The 6,000-nt window shown below is 36.1% G+C and overlaps 1 protein-coding gene across 1 annotated transcript in view; it reads right to left on the bottom strand.

Moving 5' to 3' along the window:
- Nucleotides 1-3,086, bottom strand: part of LOC128664121 (WASH complex subunit 1) — an 86,779-nt gene extending 83,693 nt beyond the window's left edge. The window contains exon 1 of the mRNA XM_053718817.1: nt 2,999-3,086. The gene's annotated coding sequence lies outside the window, so the exon portion shown is untranslated. The remainder of the gene's footprint in view (nt 1-2,998) is intronic.
- Between the last annotated feature and the right edge of the window lie 2,914 nt (nt 3,087-6,000).

The following is a 6,000-nucleotide window of genomic DNA, read 5'->3' on the forward strand; positions in this document are numbered from 1 at the left end:
CATTGAGAACCAGAACGTCCCTAGGTATGAATAGAGAGTGGGACATGAGCTATTTTGTAGAGTAGTTCTTAAATACCAACTTATAGATCAATATAGTAATTGTATGTACATGGGCATTTTTTGTCTGAAGGTAAAATAGATGGGGTCTCCAGATTAAGACGGAAGTTGGATCTATATATTGATATATTTATTTAATTTTTTCTGTACATTATACTACGTACATGTTAGCATTAATTGTGATCTTTAGTGCATTTTAAACCAAGGGTTCTCCCTTTTTCCTGTAATAGAAATTTTTTGTTTACTTTGGAATGTTTAACTATGGTGGTATGTGCACAGACCTGATGTAGAAAAATATGCATATGAAATGAAATGAGACGGAAGCTATGTTCTTTGATACTTACTTGTTTCCAATATGTGCAGTATGTAAAACGTATAATATAGTTATGATTTTAGAATGCCATCTTTAGAATGTTTCTGGTATCCGCAAATACTGGTCTCTTTACCTATTTCATCAAGATAAGTTATTGCAAACTTGTTGATATATAAGTTAGAATAGTATAACCACATATTCACTTTTTGGGAAAATGTAAATTAGCTGTCTTATTGCAAATTGGAATGGAATTGTAACATGTTACGTTTAACATTTCGTTTATTAAGTGAGCAGCAATATTGTTTTATGATTTTAACAATGTTTTTCCTTTATGGTGGTTCCGTTAACTAAGAATCAGCGTGAGGGTTGCTGATTGGTTGCGGTCCCATCAATTGTCCTATGATTAAGTGCCAACATGCCCAAAACTTGCAAGGATCATTGTTTTGTCCTCTAGTGTTGGTATGTATTTTTAACTGATCATGCATTAAAGTTTTGGATTTTATTTTTTCACTTCCTCCTTGAGTGCTGCCTTTTCTTCATTTTCTATTTTGCGGCTGGCTCGGTCACTGGCGTGCACCACGCTATAGTATGTTTAGTTGGCGCGTCTTGTGTCGTAACAGTACCTCCCCCTTGCATTCCTATTTGGAGAAGACCGATATCTGAACCTGGAGCGGCGCCAATGGATGTCTAAATGGTCATGAATCCATTTGAATCTTACACTAATTCTGGAAACCCAGGCCATACCAATTATGTGTTGGTCTAAGCCCTTGACTCCCAGAGGGAACTGTAAAACATTTCTTAGTAATGTTTTAATTGCCCTCTATCACATACCAAAGATGCTGACATGAATTTGACATTTTTGTGATGGCTAAGGTTATTTAAATTGTTTGCAAGCCAATAAGATTGCAAAATAAATATAACCAATATGGCAGCTGATGAGTATACTACAACCCCAGAAGCAGAACTTTTTTTCACTTTCTGCGATTACATTTTTTAGTCAAAATTTTTCTGCAGGTCATTTTGAAATTAAATACAATTTTAAAATTAGGCAGTTATACTAAAGTACCAGTTCAATTGCAATATAGTGATTAACTTGAAAATAAAGCAAGTTTTATATACTATATTGCAGCAGTTAAAAAGAGGCAGTCATCAATCAAAGCGCTGCTGCTTTGCACTGTTACTATGTTTTTGACTGTTCTCTTCAAACAATGCTTCACTGTGGCTGCACTGTGTTAAGGAAATTGTACACAATGCAGTCAGAGCAAAGCGCTGTTTAAAGAGAACAGCCTGTTTTGGAGCAGTACTGCAAAGCAAAAGTGCTAGCTGTTCCCTTGTGTCTCATTCTTTCTGCAGATATGCTGCATTTTCTGGGATGACATCTCGGATAACAGCATGTTCTGCCTTGGGGACTACAACCTACTAAACAGTTTGAAATATCATGTTACACAATGCGTGTCATCAAGGGATGCAAACTATGATTTTAAAATAAATCATGTCCCACCTTCACCACAATCTTCTTTTATGATTCAGATAGAGCAGACAATTAAACAACAACCTCAATTAAGAATACCAAGAGAACAAAACAAAATTAGATAACAGAAGTAAATTGGAAAGTTGTTTAAAACGGTACGTTCTATCTGAACCATGAAAACAATTTGGGTCGCATGTCCCTTTTAGCGAAAACAATAAATTGCACAGAGGCCACTACAGTCAACAAATTACATGTTTTAATTGGTTACAACATGTAATTTTAAGACTAGCGATCCTTTAATACAATCTATTTAACTCCCACAAATGGGTTAAACACACAGATATAGGGGTTAAACACTAGGCATGGTAAGAGCATAGTTGCTGATCCAATCAGCAGTGCTAGTTGCACGATGAAGCTGTGTGACTACGCTGCTGATTGGATCAGCAACAGAATCTGCTCAGGAACAGCAGTGTTCTGCAGGTTCCAAGTAGTACTTCTATGTGTTTAACCCATTTGCACATAGCATTAAAGGGTTGCTAGTTTAAAAATTACATGTGCTAACCAATTAGAGAATGTGATTTGTTTTATCATAATTTAAAGGAATAGAAAGGTGAAAAGTGTATTTCAGTTTTAAGTAATTTAAAACATTTTTGTAATATACTTCCATTACCAAGTAAAAGCTATTACAGTTTTTCAGTGCATGCACCAGTATTTAACCTCAGAGAGCTGGCAGTGATTTGTATTGTGTCTTTAAAGACTTAATTTGTGCCTTACAAGCCACTGCTGACTCTCTGAAAAGGCATGGTGTATACATGCTAGTGCATGCTCCCTCACAGCATATGTGCGTATGCACAGCAATGCATTTTACTAGAAGCAGGCACATTTTGCAACGCTGAAGCTAACAATGGTCTAAATTCAGTCTCTTAAATATTTTTCTATTTACAGACAATTGTACGACAGAGCAAATCCTTTTAAACACTACAACAAAATGTTTTAATCACACATAGTGAATGCACCCGACAGACAACGGGGAGCATAGATAAAGTGCTAACTTGGGGCAATGTCAGTACAGGTATTTATCGCCTGGTATATAAATACAGTAGGTAAAATGTAGCTATGACACATTAGCCACGCATAATGCGGCAACTTAAACTTACATCAACCTAAGGTCCCCTCGCTCTCTGCATTCTTCCAAGTCCTGTCATATGACAGTCACATGATCTCGTTGTTTACTTCCGGTTCCAGAAGGCATAGTCACATTCCCGCCTGTGCTCCACATGCTCCGCCCACGGTTCTGTATACTATTGTGAATGTGCAGCTATGTGGTGTAGGTAATGGAGTGGTTTCCGGTGCGAAATAGCGTGTGTATGTTTGTGACATGTTCCATGAATTAGTTCGGATATTTTTATTTTGGATAACTTCATGCTAAACGTGTTAGTAATAATGTTATTTGGTAAAATCTTAGTTTAGCGTTTTGTTTTTCGTGTCTCAGATACAACATCAAGCAGTACTCCACAGAAGGGAAATCGTGATAAACGTCATTTTTTAAATATTAGGTTGTTTGAAAAGTATAATTCAGATGAATATGCTTTTTTTTTTACCTCTGTGATGGATCTACCATGCAGCTAGCCCAACAAAGTAAAGGCTACAAAGTCTCACTTTATTCACTGGAGTCAAGCTATCAGCCAGTTTAAAAATCCAAGTCAAGCTATCAGACACTGTTTTGGAGCTATCAGACAGGTTTAAAACAGTAGTCAAGCTATCAGACACTTATTTGTTAGTACTTTCTTAAGACTATTAAAGGCTGTACCATACATATATGCTAATAAGAAATGTTTTAATGAATACAACAAGCATTTTTGTTATAAATGTCACTCAAATGTAAAAAAAAAAAGTCATATTTCAGCATTTCTCTAAGCGTTAAAAACAAAATTCCCCATTGTGCCACTACATTTTCACCACAGCTAGTTCAAACAATGACCCCACTAAGATATCACAAAGTATGGAAACTTTTTAGTGTGGAATTTTAAAAATATAGGGCCCCAAACTTCCCTAAAATTCCAAAAATCATCACTTTCAAGCAATTTCACTTAGGGATAAAAGCAAAATCTCCCATTGTGCCACTACATTTTCACCACAGCTACCTCACACAATGACCCCTTTACGATATCATAAATTTTGGAGAGTTTTTACTGTGGAATTTTAAAAATATTGGGCCCCAAATGTCCCTCGAATTGCATAAATTGGCCCTTTTCAGCAAATTCACTTAGAAATAAAAAAGAAATCTCCCATTGTTCCACTAAAATTTCACCACAGCTAGCTCACACAATGACCCCTCTACGATATCACAAAGTTTGGAGACTTTTTACTGTGGAATTTTAAAAATATTGGGCCCCAAATGTCCCTCAAATTGCATAAATTGGCCCTTTTCAGCAAATTCACTTAGGAATAAAAAAGAAATCTCCCATTGTTCCACTAAAATGTAACCACAGCTAGCTCACACAATGACCACTCTACGGTATCATTAAGTTTGGACCATTTTTACTGTGGAATTTTAAAAATATTGGGCCCCAAATGTCCCTTGAATTTCATAAATCGGCCCTTTTAAGCAAATTCACTAAGGAATAAAAAAGAAATCTCCCATTGTTCCACTAAAAGTTCACCACAGCTAGCTCACACAATGACCCTCTACGATATCACAAAGTTTGGAGACTTTTTACTGTGGAATTTTAAAAATATTGGGCCCCATATGTCCCTCGAATTGCATAAATAGGCCCTTTTCAGCAAATTAACTTAGGAATAAAAAAGAAATCTCCCATTGTTCCACTAAAATTTCACCACAGCTAGCTCACACAATGACCCCTCTATGGTATCACTAAGTTTGGACCATTTTTACTGTGGAATTTTAAAAATATAGGGCCCCAAATGTCCCTTGAATTTCATAAATCGGCCCTTTTCAGCAAATTCACTTAGGAATAAAAAAGAAATCTCCCATTGTTCCACTAAAATTTCACCACAGCTAGCTCACACAATGACCCCTCTACGGTATCACTAAGTTTGGACTATTTTTACTGTGGAATTTTAAAAATATTGGGCCCCAAATGTCCCTCAAATTGCAAAAATAGTCACTTTCCAATAAATTTCACTTTGGGATAAAAAAGAAATCTCCCATTGTTCCACTAAAATTTCACCACAGCTAGCTCACACAATGACCCCTCTACGGTATCACTAAGTTTGGACTATTTTTACTGTGGAATTTTAAAAATATTGGGCCCCAAATGTCCCTCAAATTGCAAAAATAGTCACTTTCCAAAAATTTCACTTTGGGATAAAAAATAAATCTCCCATTGTTCCACTAAAATTTCACCACAGCTAGCTCACACAATGACCCCTCTACGGTATCACTAAGATTGGACCATTTTTACTGTGGAATTTTAAAAATATAGGGCCCCAAATGTCCCTTAAATTTCATAAATTGGCCCTTTTCAGCAAATTCACTTAGGAATAAAAAAGAAATCTCCCATTGTTCCACTACAGTTTCACCACAGCTAGCTCACACAATGACCCCTCTACAATATCACACATTTTGGAGAGTTTTTACTGTGGAATTTTAAAAATATAGGGCCCCAAATGTGCGTTGAATTTCATAAATCGGCCCTTTTCAGCAAATTCACTTAGGAATAAAAAAGAAATCTCCCATTGTTCCACTAAAATTTCACCACAGCTAGCTCACACAATGACCCCTCTATGGTATCACTAAGTTTGGACTATTTTTACTGTGGAATTTTAAAAATATTGGGCCCCAAATGTCCCTCAAATTGCAAAAATAGTCACTTTCCAAAAATTTCACTTAGGGATAAAAAAGAAATCTCCCATTGTTCCACTAAAATTTCACCACAGCTAGCTCACACAATGACCCCTCTACGGTATCACTAAGTTTGGACCATTTTTACTGTGGAATTTTAAAAATATTGGGCCCCAAATGTCCCTTGAATTTCATAAATCGGCCCTTTTCAGCAAATTCACTTAGGAATAAAAAAGAAATCTCCCATTGTTCCACTAAAATTTCACCACAACTAGCTCACACAATGACTCCTCTACGATATCACAAAGTTTGGAGACTTTTTACTGTGGAATTTTAAAAATATTGGGACCCATA

The sequence above is a fragment of the Bombina bombina genome, chromosome 6, assembly GCF_027579735.1.
Source record: "Bombina bombina isolate aBomBom1 chromosome 6, aBomBom1.pri, whole genome shotgun sequence".
NCBI lineage: Eukaryota > Metazoa > Chordata > Amphibia > Anura > Bombinatoridae > Bombina > Bombina bombina.